The sequence below is a fragment of the Wyeomyia smithii genome, chromosome 3 (assembly GCF_029784165.1).
Source record: "Wyeomyia smithii strain HCP4-BCI-WySm-NY-G18 chromosome 3, ASM2978416v1, whole genome shotgun sequence".
NCBI lineage: Eukaryota > Metazoa > Arthropoda > Insecta > Diptera > Culicidae > Wyeomyia > Wyeomyia smithii.
In genome coordinates this window covers 250,833,449-250,858,831 of record NC_073696.1, presented here as the reverse complement: position 1 = coordinate 250,858,831, position 25,383 = coordinate 250,833,449, and the positions used below count along the sequence as shown (strand labels likewise).

The window sequence follows — 25,383 nt, the reverse complement described above, 5'->3', positions numbered from 1 at the left end:
ATGGAGATTAATGTGCGAACAGAATGAAAGCACCCCTGCAGCTGCAAGAGTACACAAAGCCCTGTCCAAAGATGACACGAATGGCTTGAACAGAATAAAGAAGGACGACGGTACTTTTACTGCAGACTCTCTTGAAACACTATTATAACTATTCTAGAAAAAGAAACGAAGGACTCAGATGCGCCACGTGCTGGTTCTACTATCGCTAGGACAAATGCGCATTACATAGGCTGCGATATCTTCACTGAATCAAAAGTGGAATGGGCCATTAACTCATTTGAGCCCTATAAGTCCCCGGGACTGGAAGGATTATTACCAACAGGGCCGGCGTCACACTATTTTCGCAAGTGGGTAGCAAGGAATAGGGAAGGTTCATGGCTGGCCTTCCAGCAGTTGACCGAAAAAATCGCCATGGCGGACATGAAAAATACGTTATTTTTCAATTTTCGCGACAAAATTGTTGGGGCAGATCTTACGCTTCAGTTTTCCCCAGAAACTCTAGATGGGGCCGGCTAGGGGTCGCACCATCTCCTCCAACGCTTGCTTCGAATAGTGGGCCGACGGCAGATTCAGCCAGTACACCGCGTTCTCGCCCTTATGGTATTTCTTGATGAACGACGCAACTTTTCGCAGGCACTTCTTTCTTTAAATTTCCCCGTTCACGGCCAGTCAGCGGCTTTGACATCCTCTTCTCGCTGATTGTCAGCTACAGCAGCACCTTCTTGAGGAACTTGGTGAGTCAAATGATCTTCACCTCGGAGCTCACTTCCTTCAGGGAGAAAGTAAAATACGAAGTGCCCTGCTGGTCGTTGCCATCCATGTTCGCCAGGTAATTTTCACAGTTTGGCCGATGGCACCAAGCTCCCGACCAAGCGCACGCAGCGATGTAGCCACTTTCCCTCGGTTTTCCTCTTAAGCATCCCTTGAAGCTTCTTATCGCTCAGGTTCATCGGCCGTTCGGAACCGGTTTTTGTTCGATGCTTTGATTCCTGTCCAATAGTGCCAGGATATTATAGAGGCCAAACCCGGCGTCCACAAAGTGTCACACGATATCCGTTTTTGACGTGGCGGAGTACCGTTCTTTAAATGCGCACACTTATGAATGAAGTAGATTCCAGATTCATGCTGACTCATGGGTCACTATGATTGATGCTGCATGGGTTGTTTCGTTAGTGCATGTAAAGGTAAACCCATGAAAAATAGACAATTTTTGTGCATTTTTTAACAGTTTTGTCTCCTCGAAAAAAGTCTTCATCCAAAATTTAAAATTACGTGGACTTCTGGTAAGGCTTTACTTATGCCTTGTTCAGACTACGCCGCATATCACCTGATATCGCCAGATGATATCGGATATCACCTCGGGTGTTCACACTACAGTCAGATGATATGGTTTGACACTTGATTTGGTAATTGAAAAGAGAAGAAAACAAAAACAGGTCAAGGCAAAAACAAGACAACAAGAGCAATGTAATTAGGATACAGAAGTCAACTAGTTGGCTCGCACCAACGCGAACTCTCATATGCAATTGTCAAAATTTGCGGGATGACAAGAGCAAAAATATTTCCTTCCTTCTTTTTCGCATGCAACGCGAATTTCGAAATTTGTAGGGTTGCGTCAAATGTCTTTTGTCCGTGATGCCAACTGCTGCAAATCTAGTTTTTATTGATTTTCGAACATGATATCCGCGATATCATGTATCTGAGGTGATATCCGATGACAGCTCGATTGTATGGGATATCAGGTAGTATGGTGATAGGGCCTCGATACCACGAATCGCCTGATATCAGGTGATATGCGGTGTAGTTTGAATGGGGTATTACAGTAGAGAAAGTCTCATTTTTTTACCAATGACAAAAATGCACAAGAGTAGCTTTTGAGGTTTTCGAAATCGAAAATTTGTTTAATAGCAAATTGCTTAGAAATACATTAAATCTGTAGCTTAATGAACTCTCGCTCAACGATGTCCATTAAAAAGCGATTGCTCGCATATGTACGCGGCAATTGTAAGTTCGATAATTCCGTTTGGGTAAGTACCCACAGGGATACTTTCCGAGTGGGTACTACTACCCATACTACCCACATGAACCGCCGGCCCTGATTACCGATAATGCTTCAACGGTGTGAAAGGGTAATAATTTCATTCATAACCGAGATATTTAGGGCCAGTCTAACACTTGATCACATACCTACTTATTGGAGAAAAACGAGAGTGATCTTCATACCAAAGGATGGCAAGCGCGATAAAACACTTTAGACCGATAAACGCCTTTAGACCAATTAGTCTAACCTCCATTATGTTAAAGATAATGAAAAACCAAATGACCACCACGTCAAATCAACGTACCTAGAAACCTTTCCGTGCCGGGAGCTGAAATGTGTCGAGATAAATATGGAAGAATCATGACGGATGAACGAGAGGTGATTGACAGATGGAAGCAGCACCACAAGAACACCTGAATGTCGCAGAGGCAGAGGACTGAGACGGTAGGAGAACGACTTCGTCAGCACACCACATGAGGGAGACATACCGCCCCTCACGCCAAGTGAAGTCAAGGATGCTATCTAGCAGCCCAAGAATAACAAATCCGTTGGAAAGGACGGCATCGCAGCGGAGCTTATCAAGCTGGGCCCGGATTGGTTAGCTTTCTGTCTGCATCAGCTGATAGTCAGGATCTGGGTGTAGTTACCGTAGTAGCGGAAGGAGGGAGTAATATGCCCAATATACAAAAAGGGCGACAAGTTGGAATTTAAGAACAACCGAGTTCATCTGCTCATTAGGACGTTCTAGGCAGTTGCTGTACAGTACACCAAGCTGAAACGTAAAGCAGAAAAGGTTGAATTGAAGGTGAATATGTCGAAAACCAAGTATCCAGATCCAGAGTGAACCGAGCGCGATAGAGCTCGCATAGGCAGTAGTGTAGTGATCGACGGAGATCAGTTTGAGGTGTTTGGAGGATTTGTGTACCATTTGTAGATCATTGGTAACGTCAGACTTCACAAGATGTACGGTCATGTAAACTTCGCCCCCGTACCAAGTGCACCATGTACAAGACGCTCATAAGTCCGGTAGTCCTCTACGGGCACGAGACATGGACGATGCTTGAGGAGGACTTGTAAGCATTAGCCTTTTACGTACTACGTGTTCATAGGACCGTCTTCGGCGGAGTATGTGAGAATGGCGTATGGAGGCGAAGAATGAACCACGAGCTAGCGCAACTCTACCTTAAGCCCGGTATCCAGAAAGTCACTGAACCTGGAACGGTACAACGGACGGGACACGTTGTAAGAATGCCGGACTGCAATCCCGCAAAACTGACGTAGAGGTGCGCAACGAGCTGGAGCAAGATATTGGAAGTGTACGACGCTCAAGAAACTGAAGGCAAGCTGCCATGGACCGAGTTCATTGATGAACTACAATCAATAAACTTTGGAAATACGAAACGGCCAACATTATACTACATTTTCGAACGTGAAAAGTGAAAAAATCAAAGAAACCCATAAATATCTCTGTTGTTTGCCAGAGAACGTATAGACCAGCAGTTCTTGTACGCGTACCCCTAGGAGTACGCGAGAGCCTTCAAGGATTACGCGAAAGAAAAATCAGTAATGGCGGACAAAGCAGTTTTTTTTTAATACTTTATTTGTTGTTCAAACTTGCTCTTAAAACATGACTGTAGCAATCAAACAAATCACAGTTCAATTTGAAACCTGAACTAGACTACCAAAACATGATCAACCACTACTCCCTCCCACTCTGCGTGAACATTCCAAGTCTGGGGGTACAATTGATTTGTAAAATATCGCCAAGGGGTACGCGGACAAAAAAAGGATGAGAACCGCTGGTATAGACCATCGCACGGTGACATCACGCATCTAAGTTTGACGGATACTGGTTATTTTGTTTACCTTCAGACGATCTAGTTTAGTTATCAATTATAGCAGATCATTTCAGAATTGCTTTATCCCAAGGAACCTTGACGCGTATGCCAGTGCAGTTCTCAAACAACAATCACCATCTTTTTTTTCTTCATCTCTATTATTATTGGCGAAAAGTGTACCTACCTATCAAAATTCAGGCAAATTGATTAAGTACCATTCAGAAATGACTGCATGGGTGCACGTGAACTAGGAATACTAACTGTCCACATCATACGCACACCAGGGGTTCAGTATATTTCGTTGCTTTGATATTAACCGCGTGTAATGTGTTGAACTGATCGAAGCTCGAGTTCGAAAAGTGATCTGAATGGCAAGATAAACTTGTTGTTGATTTAATTGTATGAATGTATCTTGAAGCTTTTTTTCAGCTTTCCAATTGTGGTGTCAAATTAAAAATCGGTGGTTGCATACTTGCTCAAAAACACGTTTTTCAGAAGAAAAAAAAACCTGAGATGGCGGCCAATCTATTTTTTTTTTACTTCCGATGAAAGCTCTATCATTTTTCTTTAAAACGACGTACTGTTCGTAGAGGGTTCAATGACAATTTCAGGAGAAATGGATCAATAAAAAGATCAAGAATCTCTCAAACTACACCTTTTCAAAAACCGTTTGACCCCTTGGTGCCTGAGGGGTCTATCAATATGAACTAACCAAAGTAGTTTAATATTTTTTTTTTCATTACTTCCTTTCAATTAGACACAAAAATGTCCTTTTGAAAGACCTCGTGTCACTAGTGGGACGGTTTCAACGAAAATTGCTCATCTATAAGTACGCTGTTAAACTGTGGATAGTGATTGTCATTTCATCATTTGAAAATCAATGTATGAATTAATTTTAAAAAGTTTTGGCAGCTTTTAGACTTTGGTTTTTCAAAACAATTTTTTTCTGGTTTCATGACAATTTTATTGAAGCCGAAAATCATTTGACACTTTAGAATGTTTGATCAATCGGTAATTGGAATTTTACAGAAAAAATTGTAAGAACTCGTGTAAATCATAATATTTCTTCCTAGCAGTTTAATAATTCCATATCATTTATTTTGCAGTTCGATTGTTTGCATTGTTATTAATTCTCATCGCAACATTAAATCAGTTTTACTTTTTGATATACGTGGTTGTGCTAGCAAACAACGTCAATCATTTGTAGAGATTTTGACGTGGGACAACGTCCTTGTTTACTATACTGGGATGCATTCTGTAAAATTGGAAATGAAACTGGCAAATGTTGCGTCAGATTTCAAACGTTAATAACAGCATAATCACATCATGGATAACAATAACCAATATGTTGTTGGATAGATAAAATGTGTAACAATTTTGTAATATGCTAGTTATAACCACCGATGGAAAAAAATCGCTTCTAGCGACTAATGAATACGTATAAACCAAGCCTATGATGCGTTGACATCGTCGTCAGTGTGCGAGTTATTCTTATTCTTCGCACATTTGCAAACAGACCTCCATGGTAGGTGAATAACGAAGATCACAAAAGAGCACCATATGAAAAAAATCGTTACTGGTGCACTCTCTCCGCCTTCCTTCCCAGTCAGAATTTCATGGAACGCGATTCGGACCATCCGACCCGCTTCTCTCAAAATTCATGCGGATTCGCTCGAAATACACGATCTCTCGCATTGGTGTGTGCGCTGGACGCTCTATTTCTGTTTTTTCGTCTTTCTCTTCTGGCGCCGGGCATATTCTTTCGGTTTTTTTCTGTCTTTCTCGCTTTGGCGTAGATCTCTATTCTCACCGATAGCAACGTTGCGCAAACAGATACACGATTTATTGTATTAGTGTGGGTGTTGAACCCTCTTAATTCTCATCGCTAGCAAACGTAGCGCAAACATTTTTTTCATTTTCAAACGAGTTGTGATTAAAATATAAATTATTTCGTGTCGCGGTAAAAAAAAACGTTTCCGCATGTTTTCAAAAACAAAAAAACGTCGCGGCGGTTTCTGAAGTGTCGTAAGTGTTTATCCGGCTGCTAATTAAAAGTGCGTGGTTTTTCGGTGCCAAAATTGCTGGAAATCAGCAGTGTTATATGAATAAATTGTTTGTGAATAAACTAGTAAAACTCATAGAGGTGCAGTGCAATGGATATCAGTGTCGTGTGCTGGAAAATCTAGGAAATTTAAAACGGATTTGATCCGTGCTAGATTAGAAATGAATGCTGCTTGGTAGCCAGCAAATGTGTTGTTTTGGTGTTTTTTTTCTTCTGCATCATTAATAAGTGCAATCGCACTCACCAGGTTAGTGTTTCGAATGTCCGGCAGTTTTAGTTGTTTTGTTTAGACTTAATTTTTTTTGCTCATCAAGTTAATGAAAATTGCTCTTAATTGTTCAAGGTGTGGGACGAAGATTTTTAGTTTGTTTATCAAACGAAATCTTTATGAAAATAAATTATAAAATCTTACATTCATGTTAGAAACAGGTCGATCAAATTGAAAGAATGCAAAATAAGTTTTGTTGTGAAATTTTACTGCACTTTATTAAGTATTTTTTTGTCAAAATAAGTGTGCCCGTTGTTTCTTAGCCACAGATAAGTGGACTTTTAAATAATTTTATTTTGAAACATTGATTACAAACTAATGGAAAATCCGATTTTGTATACAGGTGGGACTCGATTATCCGGAACATTAAAAAATTTTCATTCCGGATAATCGAGTTTTCCGATAATTGAATCACAGAGAAATATTCAAATTTACTATTAACGAACATAAAATAAATATTTCTTTTTTTATATTCTACTTGTATGAGGCGAAGGGGGTGAAATCTTGAGAAGCAAAAATAAATCGAATTCCGGATAATTGAGTCCGACCTGTATTATATTCAGCGGCAAAATATATACATATAATTTATAATAAGCTGTAAAATGGAAACAAAAATTAATTCACTTTGAAACATTATAGAGTGCATTTACTAAAATCAGTGCACTTTGAAAAAAATGAAAACTTGCAAAAATCGATGTGATTTTGGCAAACTTCTCTGTAGAATAAAAAACATGTTATTAGTCAATTGAATCTACTACTTTTTACTTTCACATAGTTGACGGGGAGTCATGATTCTCAAAAGTGATTATCTCTCGATCATTAAAGCTTCAGAAACTTAGACTTGATCGACTGAGCTGTAATTTTTTTTGCCACGTTTTTTGTGTCAACTGAATTTTTTTCTGTAAATTTGAAAACTTTTACCCCACTAGCAGTGCAAAATCGTATACAGGGGTTTCCGAGCATGAGGACATTGGCTTTGCCGCATCTCAAAGACATGGTTAAGAGAGACGATTCAGAACTTTATTTTGTTTTCACTGTTGAACTGATCTAGCGAGTAGCGAATGTTCCAAGATGTTTAATATTAGTTCAACACAATAGCACTTGTGAAAAACGGCAATTGTCAGCAGGCCATACTAAGTTTCAATGATTTTCAAAATTGGCTAGAGGTTGATATGTTTATCATCAATTTTCGGCGTCCTAGAAAGTTCCTAAAATCTGTATTGCTTGCAGATTAGTGCATAATTTTTAAAATAATATTACATATTTTGTCCTATCACCCGCAATATAATTAGTATTGACAAAAATTGAAAAGACTCAAATAAAAACATAATTTACTGCTCTTTTGAACTTAAAACCTGTGTTAATGCTTATATGAAATATTAAAAAAAGAACAGATATGTTTAATAAACTTAAATCGATTAGCTTTCTAAGCTGTAGCAAAGCTTAAATATGGGAAAAATGCATGTTTTGTTTTTTTTTTCCACTAAATTTATTAGATTTCAACTATCGACTTTGTTATGATGATTTTTACCATTTTATTTTTGCAAAAAAATTAAATAAGCTTAAAATTGGACAAATTTAAAATTACCTTCAGTGTGCTAATCCAATTGGTTCCGTTTCTCTAATTAGCAAAAATCTCAAAACCACCAAAAGTATTTTTGTTTCTTGAAGTCTTTAAAACTTTTTACTTGATCATTGGTCATTTTTTAATTGTTTTTTAAAATTGAAAATTAATTTTGTTGTCCAACATCTTGTTTTTAAAAAATCGTTACAGTCGCTTTTTACACGAAGGATACGCGGCACGTGGAACAAAATGGAAAATCCGGAGTGAATGTTAACCCTCAAATGCGCAATGTTGTTTTGAACCAACATTACTAATAACGTTTTAAAATATATGTATTTTATTTATTGGGGAGCTGCGTAGCCGCAAGGTTATAGAGTCCGCTTTGTCAAGCGAATGGTCGTAAGTTCGAATCTTAGTAGAATCAGGCCATTCGATGTCAAAAAACTGGACTTTAAGTATGGGTTCATAAAACCTGATAAGAGACCTGATAAGAGATAAGTGGTAAGTGAAAATGTCTGAACTATCAGAAATTATACTGAAAACTCAACTTACTGTTAACAAAAGTAATTGTTTATAGTTTATTCTGCGATAAAGTCGCAGTGTTGTTTTAAAACAACATGGTAATATTTGCACATTTCAAAGTAAATCTTTCAATTTTTTATGCATATTGATAAGTCTTAGAGCAGTAAACCTGTTAAACAAAAATTTTATGTTTTTAGATGATTTTTTAACGTCGTGCGCATTTAAGGGATAATTCCGAAACACTTCTAAGTGAGTGAGCAACGAATTTCGGAGTTAACGCGTTTTTTTTCTCGCATTTCCCAGCAAAGACGTTATTTACGCAATAGGGTATTTATGGTTTCTGTTAATTATTTTTCCGACATTCATGTTCATTCGCAGATGGAAATAATACTGCTTTTTAATTTTCTTCAAAAGAATCAAGTAAACATGATTGAAAAATTTTACCAAATATTTTTTTTCCACGTAGTTTTCCGGAAGCTATGTTCACTCCATGAACAGCGACTTCGGGATACAAAGTTTTTCAATACGGTCTTCTTGAAATAACATTTTTGCAATCGACTGGAATCAATTTTATTTATTAGGGCTACTACCAAAAATGCGTATGTAGGACTTTTTAAATAACTTTATTATTTTCTTACTTATGTTTTTATTTCAGTCGACTTTGCCAATTTTTTTAAAAAAAGGATTAAATGTTCGTTGTTTTCTAAAAAAAAAACGAAAGTGTATAAAAAACTCTGACGTGCAACCGTAGAATACTTTTTTAGAAAAAAAATTATTCTAGGACAAGGGGAGCTCAGGTTATGTTTTCCGTCGTTTGACTCGTCATTTTAAAAACATAAACTTCGACGCAATCTTCAGAGACTTCCTCGGAAAATGTCACAGTTTCAAACTTTGCATAGACGTTTCTATTGGCAAAAGACGGTATTTGGTGCTATTGGTTTAAATTTTTAAAACACGAATAATTTTTGAGAAGCTATTGAAAATTGCTGTACCGGAAATAGATGATTACAAATATTTTAGAGCCAAAACTGTTTGTTTGATCGGTGTGACGTCTTCGGCTAAGTTGTAGACGATAATTTTGTCTTTCAAAAAAAATATAAGCTCATTTCATAAAAATACGATTTTTTTATGAAAACTGCAAAATATTACCTTAACATTGCGGAGTGTCCGATCATGGTGAAATCAGGAAAAAAAATATTTTTTTTTGGGAAAACCATATGATTTTAAATTTTGTTTTTCAAAGCTAAACTTTTTTTTTAAGGACAAAATAATCATCTACAACTTTGCCAAAGATACTATGCCAATGAAGGAAACCGTTATGAATGCCAAAATATGTTCAATCAGCAATAGAGCACTCTAATTAGTTGCTGATTTTTTTATTTTTTTTTTTTTCAAAAAATGGATTAAAAAGGTTCCCCTTTTTGTGGAATTGCACAGCACGAATGCTAGAAAAAAATCCCCAAACATTTTTTGCAAATAGTCTTTCAAAGTTGCGTCCTGGAAAGATACTCTGCGTCATTTTGACTCCTCGCTTGCGTGCGTTGGGTTTTACTCGTTTTTTCTAGAACAATAAAGATATATTAAAACCTGAATTCTGGTGTTTGTTATTTATCGATGAGTTAACACTGTAATGACCATTCAATAATAATTTTTGAAGAAAAAATTGCATTTTCAATTATTTGAAAGTCGAGAGTCAATTTGACGTATGATTATCATTTAACGCACATCAAAATATGATTATCTTTCCAGGGATAACACATAATAGAAAAATAATTAGAGTATCGGTAAGGAATTGCATCACATCGACAGAAGTCGCTCTCTGGCAGGTTTTGCGTTAGAATGCTGCAGGAAACCAGACGAAGAAAACCGATGTTGAAGTAGTCCCATACCCTGCATGTTTTGCGAGTGTAAAAAATCCTTGAACTAACAAAGTTACAAAGAAAACTGAACTCTATCATTATTAATTGGAAAATCGTACTGGAGGCTCTTGGTATGGCAGTGTCAATTCGTTGAATTAACTCCAATCGCAAGCTCGTTTTTCATCGTTTTAAAATTAATTTAAGATCTTTCAAAAGACCGAGTGTCTGAAAACAGTGCTTCAAAACTTTTTGCTCTTTGTACTTTTTGTTGTTGGTGAGCCGGTGTTACACCAATGTTACATTTTTTTTTTGTTAGTGAATTGGGATTACGTTGTCCATTGATGTGAACTTTTGTAATAAAGCTGAAAGGTTACATAATACCTATCCAAAATCACGCAATGTTGAAATAATCTAAATATTCTTTATTTCATTTTCTGAAAGGATATGTACTTCCAGATAAAAAATAAATGAATATTTCGATTTTTTTCGACTAGAGTACCTTTTCTCAAAAAATCATAAACATCTGAGCAGTAGAACCGATTTGACAGCTATTGTCAGCGCGTAATTTGCGATTATCTCGAAACTATTTTTTTTCCAAAAAATGTGGCTGTAAAATATAATGTTTGTCTAGACCAAAAAAAAATCAAATTCAATTTGAGTGCACAAGTGCTTTAAAACGGGCGCTAAGTAGCCGCAAGGTTACAGAGTCTGCTTTGTCAAGCGGATGGTCATGGTTTCGAATCTTAGTAGAATCAAACCATTCGATATCGAAGTGGATTTTAGGCATGGGTTTATTCTCAGGCTCCCCCACCACTAACCCTCCTATTCGCTGAGTTCTATAAAAGCTTTGTGTGACTTACTCTTAACAAAAATATTTCCCTCATATCAATAAAACTGCCCAGAAAGACACACAATGAAATTTCTGCAGGGAATTATAATTAGCGATATTTGGCAGAAAAAACGAGGCTCGGTATAGTAGAGCAGATAGCGTGTAACAGAAGGGGTAAAATCACATTACTCACAAGCACGGATAACATAATAATAAGCCACTTCATGCTACTTCTCAATAGTGGTATTGCTAATAATAGAAGTGCGGGATATAGCGGACACCCGGGCATAACTCACAATAGATCAACGATTCTGGTCGCAGTGAGGCAGTCCATACCGGAAAAAAGTGTCAAACACTTGCTTCAATTTCTTTTTCAAAACAAACATCAACAATTTTCTATACGGCAAAGCCGGGACGGGACTGCAAAATCTTCTTGTGTACCCATGTAAGAACATATGTGCATGTAAATATGTTGTAGTCTGAATACTAATTATTCACTAGTTTCTTTCACACTGCTAGGTATATAAATTGATAATATACCTGTGTTCGACACAAAAGTATGTTTATATTACGTGTATTCCTCAAATTTCCAATGCTCCACTTCTATTTAGTATAAAGATGAACTAAGATTATTAATGCCGCGAACCACGATTACCATGTCACAAATAAGGTTCAAAATTTCGCTTGCATCAAAATTCATATCAAAATATTTAGGGCATCTTCAGCGGTGGTCCAAATCGTTGTTTTATTATATATTTTGGAACATACTCAAATCTAAATTGAAAAAATTGAAACTGGTATACGTTTTGGTCTATTTTTGTAACTTTTAGAAACAAGAAATAGATCGTTCTAAAACCCTTTGTACGCTACCAATAGGTGGGTCATATTTTAATGTTTCATATTTAAATTGAATACCTCATTTTCAGCTATTTCCATACAAGCGTTTTGCCATACAAGTGTTGGGGAATAAACAAAACAAAGATTTTTTATGACAATTCACAATTCAATTTTGTGGCTTTTCTGAAGAAGAAAATGAACAGGTTTGTCGTTTTTGGCTTCAAGGAAACCGACCAGCAAAAGGGGGAATTCTGGAAGACTATAACCGTAGGTTCAACTACTTGGTTTGCAACCACCAGCCACCAGGATGACAAATATGTTGGCTAATTGTTAATCGCCTTAATTGTAGTGGGACTAGAGGAGACCTTGAGAGGCCAGAAAAATGTTCCTCAAAGACACTGAACTGAAAACGTTCAAAATGCAGGCTTGTTTCAATATCCTCAAAACCGAACCCAAGTTTGAAGAACTGCAAAATTCTGAAAAATTGATGGGACGAAAACGGAAGATAAACATCTACGCGATCAAATATTTTTCGCTATCCTCCGAAGCCCTACTTGTTGCAGAAATTTTTCGATCATATCAATCCATTATAAGAAATGTCACTGACGCTCGGGTCAAACCGTCAAATCCATAAAGTCTTGTGGATATAAAGTGCTGGTTCTATTCAGGTTTAGCTGGTGTAAATCTAGTACAAAGTTGTTTCAAAAATAGACCACCGCTAAAGATGCCCGTAGGTACTAGACATCAGGTTTTCTCAACTCAACAAGTTTAATCGCCTTAGATCAATCACCCTACTTGTTTCAGGAAAAACCCGTTTGAAAGCTTGTGATCCCATAAGCTTCTGTACGGGTTAGTTGAACAAAATGGACACAGCTATGGTAGATGCTTTATGAGATGAAAGTTTACGATATCAAATACTTAAAATATTGAGTTGTGTTAGCGTTTTCTTCAACCGACGATATAGAGGTAAGTTCACTCGTTCACAATGCACTTTAGAGATAAATACCATGGCGAAATACAACGGTTTCCAGAGAACTCGATAGTAACAAAGATATGGATGGGTTTTTGCTGTCTTCCGGTAGACTGTTTTACTACCGGAAACATCCGACTTTGCAGTGTAAGTAAATTAAAAAATGATTGCAAGTGATGAATAAAATGTTCTTTTTTGCCATTTTGATTAGCTTCATGTTAATTACTAGTGGGATCTGTACGTGGCCGCAGCCAACGGGATGCTGAGATCTATACCGGGTGCGCTTCAAGCTTCCAATGCCGATCTTCAATGAAACAAACCAGCACGAGAGCATGGAAGAGGTTTGTCTTAATTTGTGTGTGTGTGTGTGTGTTTTTTTTTTGTTATTTTGACCAGAGTAATCCTAATCCAGAGACTACTGCTAGACTACTGCTGCTGTTGGGACTACTGCTGCTGGGACTGCTGCCAAATTGTTGCCTTCAAGCAGTTCTGTGGCAACTCTAGGAGCAACTATTACATCATGGTCCAGCGATCAACTGGAAGGTTCAAAGGAATCGGTAGACTCGCTTCAGCGGGAAAGCTAGGGTAAAAAATCAATGTTTCCATTATGAAAACAATTTGCTTATGTTTTTCCCTTATTTTACTTCTTAGACTGATACGAACAATTCAACGATTGCGGCATCGATCGGGCAAGCGAGCCTACACAATTGAAAAGCTGCATTCATACACATGTCCAGGAATGTCAATTGTATTGACAAACAGAATAAATTTCAATTCAATCTATTGTACGATAGAATGATCCAAATAAACAAAAAGAATAAAACTCAATTTATGTCAAACTTTTTTTAATTATTACAATACTCTTTCCAACAAGTCTAGCGTTGTAGTAAAGATTATTTACTTTGCTCGTTCGCATTAGGGTTTGACAGTTCGTTTGGTTTTTTGGTTTGCTTCAGACTCTGCGCCACTATATCTATTCATTCATGTCATTCCTGTTTACCTCTGGGTTGTTTATATAGAGTTATATGCGAATTGGGCGTATTTCAACAGCTTCCGGGCAGTGTTCAAGCGGTGATGTGAATGCAAAAAAAAAACTATTTCACTGCCACATAATCACATCTTCGCAAGTTGCTGCCGTGCACTCTACGGGATGCACAAAATATCGTCGGCAACGATATTTTTCATAAAAATCTTCTTAGGCGGAATGACCGTCAAAGAGGACAATTTCAAGCACTGGTCGTAGAGCGTCTCGAGTTTTTTCTAAAGCCCTTTTTGCTGGTTTACTTTACGCGGATTTTTTAATCACTGTGTTTTCTACGCGGATTTTCGAATTAACGTGGTTTTTTACGCGGTTTTTTTTCGAGGTACGTGCTCCCCGCGTAAAAAAAGCTGACTGTATTCCTGAAATCGGAGTCGTCATTCCAGAAATCAGAACTGCTATTAGGAATGATTTCTGGTCTCTGGGCATAATCCTGTTTCTGAAATTATTAAGATTGGATGGTATTTGACCACCTTGGGATGTTCGCCAGAAGCCAGAAATTATGATATTATTATGTTTGTAGTTACGTATTAATTGAAAATAGCTCATGTGTCTGAGATGTGCCGCATACATTTATTTGTTATATATTATACCGTTTCAGCTAAAAATCAAAAACAATGACTTGCGACGTTTTTTTTATCTTATGCACAATGCGCATGATGTCGCATCCAGTGCGCCATTTAGCGTAAAACACCGCGTATAAAACCGCATGAATTCGAAAATCCACGTAAAAAAAACTCGTAAAAACCGCGGAAAATACCTGACCGTGCTATTATTTCCTGCGCATATATATGGATATTCAAAAACATCATTTCGCGTGCACATTTGAATCAAACAATTTGGTGTGATAAAATTTTATCAATTTAGGGGCTACTAACATTTATGATTTTGAATTTCTTCGTAATTTTTTGATTAATATCACATTCTCTATTAATCAGATTCAATTAGTTCACATATATCTCCATATTCTCTAAGCATTGCTAAATATTTTAATGTAAAAAAGCACTAGTTTGAATAACGCATCAAAAATCATCATTATGAATGTTTCATGTAGTGAATAATATCTCATTTTCTAAGTAATCAGGTACCTGTTGTTTCTCCACAAATGTCTTTTCCAAACATCAACAAACATTTTATTGGAAAAAATCACATATCATCGCTTCGAATTTTGATTTAGAGGTAGATTAAGCATTAAAAGTTATGGTTTTGCATGTTTTATATAATTTTGTGAATAATATTTCAATTTTTAATAGTCAGATACTCATTATTTCTCCTCAAAAATCATTCCGAACATTTCAATGTAGAAAAAAACACATATCATCTCTATGAATTATGATTCAAACGAAAATTGAGCCTGAAAAGTCATGATTTTGCATGATAAACTCAATTTTAAGTATAGAAAATATAATAACTTTCCCACACATGTCCGTCCGAAACAATAGCAAACATATTGTTATAGTAAAAAACGCATATCAGATTTTGAATTAGGAGCAAATCAGGCATGAAAAGTCATGGTTTGCATGTTTTTCGTAGTCTTGTGAATATTTTTTTTTTGTAATCAGATACCTATTATATCTTCTCAAACGTCTCGTCTTAATATCAATATAAAAAACGCATGCCAGCGCTTTGAATTTCGAATTATAGGTTGAACGGAAAAAAGTCAGGTTTTATTTATGTTCGTCAATTTAATGATATCATCATTTTTTATTATTAAAAAACCCTAACTGTTTCACTAATATATTGCTTCGACCTCTACGAATATTTTCTTGCAAAAAATGTACATGTTCCCGCTTACTTTTTTGATTTAAAACAATTTAAAATGATGGTAATTACTGTGCACGGCGGGAATAACATTTTTATATAATAGAGTAAAAAATAATTAATTCATTTATTTATTAATTTAATTAATAATTAACCATCCTATAAATGAAGCGCTCTAATTCGATACTGCGCTATCAAAACAATCAAAACAAAGCTACCTGTACAAGTGTAGCCCCGCCACAACGTTAAGGTTATGTGAATGATATCACAATTTTTATTATTAAAAAACCCTCAATGTTTTACAAATATATTGCTTCGAACTCTACGAATATTTTCTTGCAATAAAACGTACATGTAACCGCTTACTTTCTTGATTTAAAACGATTTAAAACGATGTTGCTTATTGGGCACCTCAGTAACGGCGGGAATAATATCAATAAAATCTGCGTTACGTAAATCCATTTTTATATAGTGGATAAAAACAATTAATTATGAACCATCCTATAAATGAAGCGCTTTAATCCAATACTGCGCTATCAAAATAATCAAAACAAAGCAACCTGTACATCGCCGTTGTTGCATCGAATACAATGAGGTTTGATTCGCACAGCCCCGCTACCACGTTTCACGTTATGTGAATGATATAACTATTTATATTATTAAGAAACCCTAAATGTTTTACAAATACATTGCTTCGAATTCTACGAATATTATTTGCAATAAAACGTACATGTCACAGCTTACTTTTATGATTAAGAACGATTTAAAATAATTACCATCACCATTGCACCTCAGAAATGGCGGGAATGATATCAATATGATCTGCGTTACGGAATTCCATTTTAATATAGTAGATAAAAATAACTACTCATAAATCACCGTATGAATGAAGCCCTCTAATTCAATACTGCGCTATCAAAATAATCAAAACAAATCAATCTGTACACCGCGTTATATATTTAACATTTTCTTGCAATAAAACGTACATGACACCGCTTAATTTCTTGATTGAGAACGATTTAAAATGATGGTGCTTATTGTGCACCTCAGTAACGGCGGGAACAATATCAATAAAATCTGCGTTACGTAAATCCATTTTTATATAGTGAATACAAATAATTAATCATGCACCATCCTAAAATAAATGAAGCGCTCTAATCCAAAACCGCGCTATCAAAATAATCAAAACAAAGCAACCTGCACACCGCCGTTGCTGCGTCGCATACAATGAAGATTGAATCGCACACCCCGCCATCGTGATCTCTTTGCGGCAGGAGAAGTTTGGTTGTGTTTGTTTTGACCAAGTCCGCATGCCAGCCGCACCGGACTTGCTTCAAAACAAACACAACTAAACTTCCCTCTCGCCCGCGACGCACGAAGACGAATGAACCCCTAGGAGCGAATGAACCCTGGTCCGACATTTTTGTTGCATTTGAGCACGATATCGGACCGATGTTGAGCCAAATGTCCACCCGTTGTCGGACCGATCAATAGGAGAATCGGACGCGAATTGGTCCGACATCGGCCCGACAATTCTTACTGGGTTCTTACGATGTACTTTTCATCGTGGGAGCACGCAATATATGTTATTCTCTATGTGCACAGCTGAGAATATAAAGTTAGTCGCGTTATGAACAAGTAATGATTCAGAATTTCATGGAACGCGATTCGGACCATCCGACCCGCTTCTCTCAAAATTCATGCGGGTTGAACGAAATTCGCTCGAAATACACGATCTCTCGCATTGGTGTGTGCGCTGGACGCTCTATTTCTGTTTTTTCGTCTTTCTCTTTTGGCGCCGGGCATATTCTTTCGGTTTTTTTTCTGTCTTTCTCGCATTGGCGCAGACCTTATTCTCACCGATAGCAACGTCGCGCAAACAGATGCACGGTTTATTGTATTGGTGTGTGTGTTGAACTTTCTTTATTCTCATCGATAGCAAACGTAGCGCAGTTTTTATTTTCAATCGAGTTGGTAATAAAAGTTCGATTATTTCGCGCTCGGCATAAAAAAAAAAAGTTTCGCGTGTGTAAAAAACAACAAGACTGTCGCGGCGGTTTCAAAAGTGTTTAAAGTGTTTGTCCGGCTGCTGGCCAATAGTGCGTGGTTTTTTCGGTGATAAATTTGCTGAAAGGCAGCAATGTGAAAATATTTGTTTTTTGTGAATAAAACCGTAAAACTTAGGTGGTAAAAGGTGAAGTGCGGTGGATATCATCGGTCAGTGCAGTGCAGTTTAAAATCTAGCGGATTAAAAAAAAATGTGATACGAGCTAGATAAAAAATGCTGGTTGGTAACCAGCAAGTGTGTTGTTTGGGTGTTAACTCTTCTGCAACAAGTGCAATTGCACTCGCCAGGTTAGTGTTTTAACCAAAATTAAAATTCAAACCACAACAATAATTTAAATGAAATTTGAATTGGTTTTTTGAGTTGATTTCTTTTTCCCGACTGCTCTCATATGCATGCTGGAAACAGATTCATCAAATTAAAACTTTGCATTCAAGTTTTGTTGTGAATTTTACTGTGACACGTTTTCTAGCCACTGATTGTCGTTGTTTAATTTTATTTTGGAACATTTCATAAAAATTATTGGGAAGTTCGATTTTGCATATAATAGGAAGCTGACAATATATATGTATATATATATATATATATATATATATATATATATATATATATATATATATATATATATATATATATATATATATATATATATATATATATATATATATATATATATATATATATATATATATATATATACATATATATATATATATATATATATATATATATATATATATATATATATATATATATATATATATATATAAATTTATATATATATATATATATATATATATATATATATATATATATATATATATATATATATATATATATATATATATATTTATATATATATATATATATATATATATATATATATATATATATATATATATATATATATATATATATATATATATATTTATATATATATATATATATATATACACTAAAGTCGCTTTTTACGCGGGGGATACGTGCCGCGTAAAAAAAACCGCGTAAATTCCGGAATCCGCGTAAAAAAAAACATCGTTAATTTTGCATTCCGAGTGAAGGGAAACCGAAATCCGGGCAAAAAAAATACCGCGTAAATTCCGGAATCCGCGTAAAAAAAACGCGTAAATTCCGGAATCCACGTAAAAAAAACCCGCGTAAAAAAAATTGTTGTTTCTTTTTTAATTTATGCAAAAATTTATTCCACAATCTATCGGTACACCGCTTTTTACGCGGGTTCTTTTTATGCGTTTTTCTGAACGGGATATTTTTACAATAACGCGGATTATTTTTACTCGATTATAAGATTATTTGTACGCGGTATAAAATAGGTTTAGTATAAGTATGTCTAATCTAATCTTTTAAATGCGGTACAACCAACCGCGTCAAAAGTGACCCCAGTGTATTTTCAAACCGTAGTCTTATGCCCATTTAGTACAATTTTCAACAAGCAAAAAAAATTTCTTATTGATGCAAGACTGCTGATGGTTACCCAAAGATGCGCGAAAACCTATTTTCCAACACCTATCAGTCTTTTTAAACCTTGGTTATGCCCATTCAAAGAAAATTTCAACAAGCAAAAAAATTTTTTTTTGATGCACGACTGTGAACTGTTACTGAAGGATGCGTGAAAACCCATTTCGCATTACCTATTAGTATTTTCAAACCTTTCTTATGCCCATTAAGAACAATTTTCGCATTGGTTTCATTGGTTTCTACACTTACTACAAACAGTTTTTTGAAGCATTTTATACCCCATAAACAGTTGCTGTAATATTTATTTTCAATTTCAATACATCTCAAAAAGTCACGTTATATCGAGTTACGTTATATCAAGGTTGCCTTATAGCGAGGTATGACTGTATATACATATATATATATATATATATATATATATATATATATATATATATATATATATATATATATATATATATATATATATATATATATATATATATATATATATATATATATATATATATATATACATATATATATACATATATATATATATATATATATATATATATATATATATATATATATATATATATATATATATATATATATATATATATATATATATATATATATATATATATATATACTCACACACTAGTTGATCGAGTTGATTAGTTGAACGATTCTGCTATTTTTTAGTTTCACGTAGTTGACGGGGACTACTGACTCTCAAAAGGGATGATTTCTCAATCCTTAAAGCTTCAAGAAACTTAGACTTGATCGACTGAACTGGAAACTTTTTTGTCCAGTTTTTTTTGTCAAATAAATTTATTTTATGTAAAATAATGTAATGTAAAATACAATATGTTAATATTAGTTTAACACAATACTGCCCATAATTCAGAAAACGGCTGATATGCCATTTTCACCAAAATCGGGAAAACAGTTTCTCAAGACGGTTAACACCCTAAACAAGGTCCGTACGTAAGCCGATTGTCAAAAAATGCATTTGGGAAGGCAGCAGAGGTGAAACAATTTTGGCTTATATCCAAAATAATTCAGAAGTTGGCTAATATCCAATATGTTTCTACCAGTGGCATGTTCACGAACCAGTGTATTATTACTGTACTTTGTTTCATCTAACTTTCGAAAATGTGTTGTAGCCTGGTGGTTACTGGCGACAGGTAAGCGATCGTAAGGCCCTTGCATCAAATTTGACTATTTACGAACAACATATTTGATGCAACAAGAATTTATTTGCGGTGCTGCGAAACCCAATTATCAAAACGCGTGACTGTTTCCTTCTGTCATAAATCTTTACATTCTTAAAAATGCTATTTAGCTCTTTGATTAGAAGTAATATTGAAGAGAAAATTCAGATTTCATTTTATATTTGATGTGAAAAAATAGGAAAGTGGATTGTGAAATTATCATGAATAATAATATTTTCGTTATATGTATTGTTATATTATTGCACGAAACAATTGTCTTGTCGTCCTTTTCGCCCTCACTTGTGCTTCCGTGTTGTTCTACTAAATTACAAACAATTTTCATCACCAACGAGCACGATATAATTCACATCGTACGGATATCAGCCAAATTGCACACCGGTTTGTCGACTGTCCTCTCGTTTATAATTGAAAAAACGGCTACTGCGTTAAAAATACGTAGCGGATGGAATTTTCCTGCAGATTTCTCTGTTTCAACTCAAGGGCAAAGTTCCAGCATATATGAAGGGTGATATACTCAATAAAATGTTGTCATCGACAGTCAAAATATGTTGTACCGACGAAAAACTTTAAAATGCGTTTTTCTCGATTTGATGCCTATGACGTATTAGCCAATTTTTGAATTATGGGCAGAATAACACTTGTAGAAAACTGCAATTGTCAACAGGCCCAGGGCATGCTAAGTTTAAATGATGTTTAAAATTGGCTACAGGTAATATCATGCCAGTATGAGCTTGATGTTTTTTTTAATTGTCGGCGTTTTATAAAGTTTCTTAACTTTTTGACTGTCGTGGTTCATCGTTACAGGCCGGACTCGATTATCAGGAACATAGAAAAAAATCATTCTGGATTATCGATTTTTCCGGATAATCGAATCATAGAAAATATATTCAAATTTGTGTTTAACGGATATAAAATAAATATTTCTTTTTTTTTTATTTTACTTCACTTGGAATGCCCGATGCACTGGCGTTTAAATCGCTTTTCACGCGGGTAATACCAGACACGTGGAACAAACATGGTGAGTCCGGAATCATCATTAATTCCAAAACTTTTCTAAATACTTCAAAAGTGGGTAAACAACGAATTTTGGAATTAACGCGTATTTTACTCGAATTTCCCAAAAAAGTCGTTATTTTACGAGATATGTTTCTAAGGGTTTTTTCATATTTATTCCTATATGAAATAGCACTTCTTATTAATTTTTTCGAAAGAATTAAGCAGATATGATTAAAATTTTTTACGAAATAACATTTTTCTACGCGAATTTCAGAATTTACTCGCGGATTTTGAAATTAACGCGTTTTTTGGAAACTCTCGCGACTCTAGGATACTAAAGTTTTTAAATGCGGTCTACTTAAAAAACGTTTTAACAATCGACGGGAATCAATTTCAATAGACGTTTCTATGGGCAAAAGACGTCATTTTGTGCTTGGTTTAATTTTTTGAAACAACTAATTTTTGAAAAGCTAGTGAAACATGTTATATTGGGAGTGTATTAACAATATATGAGTTATCGTTGGAATCGTCACTGCACCGAAGCGCACCGAGCAGCGACACATTTTTTGTTAATTAATCATTTTTAGTGTTCATGTTTAGTGTAAAATATGGACTGACCCACCATTGTGCACCGCAAAACGTAACATCACTACAATTATGGGTTACTTCACTTATTGCACCGAGCAGAATAAATGTTTTTAGTAACATTTTCAACATTAAATCATTTCAATCGTATGAATAGGGTTACAATTGAGTTATAAAAAACATCACTGCCAATAAAAATTGCTCAGTTTCGTGATCGTAGTGTCGTCTTCGGCAAAGTTGTAGATAATATTTTTTTTCCGAAGAAAATACTCTGAAAAAAAAATTTTTCTTTCAAAAAATAGTTAGCAGAAAAATTAGAAACTAATCAGACTGCTCTATTGGTGATTCGAACAATTTTTAAAGCTAAAACGTTTTCTTTGATTGGCATAGTGTCTTCTGCACAGTTGCAGATAACAATTTGGTCCTTCCAAATATAATAATTAAAAAAAAATCCAAAACATCTTAATTTGTTTTTTATTTCTCCACGATTGAACCAATTTCAGTGTTTAGGTATTTTATTGTATTTTTATAAAAAAAATCGGTATTAAAAAAATGAGGTTTTAAAATATTTTTTTTTTGTTTTTCTCTTCCTTTTTTTTCAAACAAAAAATATTATAGTTATATTTTCGGAAAGACAATATTTGCCAAAGACATCATACCTATCAAAAAACCTTTTAAGCGGCTCTAAAAACATTTGTAATTACCAATACCTTTCCAAAATTGCATTTTTAAATAGCTCCCCAAAAATGAGACGTGCTTCAGGAAGTTAAACCAATAGCACAAAATTACATCTTTTGCCCATAGAAACAACTATGCAAATTTTCAGCCAAATTAAAAAGGGTCGAATCAATTGGGGACCCGTTCTTGTGGAATTGCTCTTTACAAAAAAATACAGTCACCTATCAGGGAAAGTTAAGTATGCGTTCATCATTTTTACAATAATAAATTAATCTATACTAAAAGGGGTTACTCTCATGTTAAGGAGAAAAAATCGAAATATATTTTTTATTTCTCTTATTTAAAAGGATACGGAAATTCAAAAAATTGCAATTAAAAAAATTTGATGTTTTAGACTAGATTATTTTTCCTTTAAAAATCAGAATGGTCTGAGCAGTAAAAAAAGCAAAGCCTTGGTGCTACATTCCGATTCGGAACTCGACCTTCTGTTTATTATACACAGACTTCGCAGCCAACTGTTTCGTGTACGGGACAATTGCGGGGCTAGCGCTACGATCCTACTGACACTAACAGTCTCACCCGAGTCGAACTCGAACCTACGACGACTGGTTTGTTAGGCCAGCATCGTTCCTCGAGACCATCTGGGAGGTGTCTGGAGCAGTAGAACCGATTTAAAGGATGTCTGAGCAGTAGAACCGATTTAAAGTTAATGATGCAAAATCCTTCGTTCAGGTATAGCGTACAGGATTTTTCGTGTTTCCGACAAGTAGTTCTTTCTGTATCATGCTTATTGCGAGGAATGTCGAAAAAATTATATTTTGGTACTTGAACTCCAGTGAGTCCAGTTATTAATATTTTCTTTTGAAAAAGAAAGGTAAGATCTAATTATTTAAAAGAAAACTCATTAACTTTTCAACTCTCAAGAAAGATAAAATACTTTTGATCGCGAGCACACAAGTATATATAAACTCTTAAGAACTTTAAATTCAAATCCTTGTTTAGGCGTTTCTATTGAAAACAACAAAAAATGCATCAGTTCTAGAACATAGCCGAGGCGCAAAGCAGATGAATAAATGCAGGGTTTTTAAACCTGATTCGAACCAGTTTCAGTTTTTTTCATGATACACTTTGATTGATCTCATTGATGACAGAGAAAGAATGATCCTGGTTCGAATCACGCTGAAGTTGGTTCACTGATCAAATCGAGCAAACCATTTTTTTACTCTTGTAAAAATGCAATATTCTATCAATGACTCAACAAAATACTGCATAGCATACTAATTGAATAATAAGTTTGATAAAAATAAATTCTTTATCGAAAATATTTAGGCTATTTGACTGAAATATAAAAAATGCGTACCACGAGCATCGGTAGTTCGAAGTGAGGAGCTGCATAGCCGCAAGGCTACAAAGTCCGCTTTGTTAAGCGGATGCTTTATATTAATTACGAGCAGGATCTGTATGTGGCCGCAGTCAACAGGAAGCTGAGACCTATATCTGGTGTGCTTCAAGCTTCCCAATGCCGAACTTAAGTGAAACGAACCAGCACAAGGGCACCCGAAAAAAAAATAACATAAAAAAAACTTAAAAGTTGCTATAATTGTACATAGTTTATGTTTTTCATTGTGAATACATCAATTTTACATTAAATATCATTGTTCAGAACAATAAAAACACTGTGTTTGTCATTTTCATTCATTGTTATGCATCTTAACAGCAATTTTTCAGGCATTTTTTATAAATTTAGATGTCACTGACAATGTCTTCCATAGTAAAATTATTGTCGATGGTAGACAAAAGACGTTGAGACTACTGCAGCTGCTAGGACTATTGCGACTGTTGCTGGAACTGGTACCGACGATGAATTGTTGCCTCTAAGCAGCTCCGTGGAAACTCTTGGAACAACATTACAGCATGGTTCAACAATCAACTGGAAAGTTCAGAAAGCTCCAAAGGGATTGGTAGATTTGCCTCTGCGGGAATGCCAAGGTAAAAATTTAATGTTCCCGTTATGAGAACAGTTGCTTATGTTTTTACTTTATTTTACTCCTTAGATACGAACGATTCAGCGATTGCGACATCGATCGGGCAAACAAGCCAACACAATTGAAAAGCTGCGTACATACACATGTCTTGTGGTTAACAGAAAATGATTCCAATAAATGAACAAAAAGAAGAAATCTTAATTTAATTCAATTTAATCTGTTTACGGTATTTTAGATGTGAAAATGATCAAAATAAACAAAAAGAGTAAAAACTCAATTTATTGTGAACTTTTGTTTAATGATTACAATACCCTTTCCGACAAGTCTAGCGTAGTAGTAAAGTTTATTTATTTTGCTCGTTTGGTTCAGCGTTTACCGGTTCGTTTGGTTGTTCTTGCTTCAGACTCTGCGCCACTCTTGTCATACCTGTCCACTTCTGGGTTGTATATATAAAGTTATATGCGAATTAAGCGCTATTCCCACTGCTTCCGGGCAGTGTCCAAGCCGTGGTGCAAATGCAATAAAAGAACGAAAATATTTCACTGCCACATAGGGTAATCGTTCCATTATTCATCTCAGCACCTAGGTGCACCTATATTAATCTTATTTCTCTCATTTGTTAAATTTCCCGTCAAATTTCTGCAAATTTTGAAAGTAAATCTATTTGCTTCTCGATTTTGTCAAGTGGTTGAAAGTTTTACGTTGAAAATATGGTAAAATTTGACGATAAATTGATCAGAAAGGCGTGATGAGATTAATATAAGAGCGATTACCCTAGTAAAAACTTC

The 25,383-nt window shown here is 35.2% G+C and overlaps 1 protein-coding gene and 1 long non-coding RNA gene across 2 annotated transcripts in view; one reads left to right on the top strand and one right to left on the bottom strand.

The window, feature by feature from the left end:
• The window catches only part of LOC129733229 (uncharacterized), a 48,115-nt gene that overhangs the window by 1,861 nt on the left and 20,871 nt on the right, over window positions 1–25,383 (bottom strand). The gene's annotated exons all lie outside the window — the stretch shown is intronic.
• On the top strand, window positions 12,588–13,205 carry LOC129733231 (uncharacterized). Its single transcript, XR_008729445.1, has 3 exons — window positions 12,588–12,786; window positions 12,852–12,937; window positions 13,002–13,205. It is a non-coding gene; the product is annotated as an uncharacterized LOC129733231 (long non-coding RNA).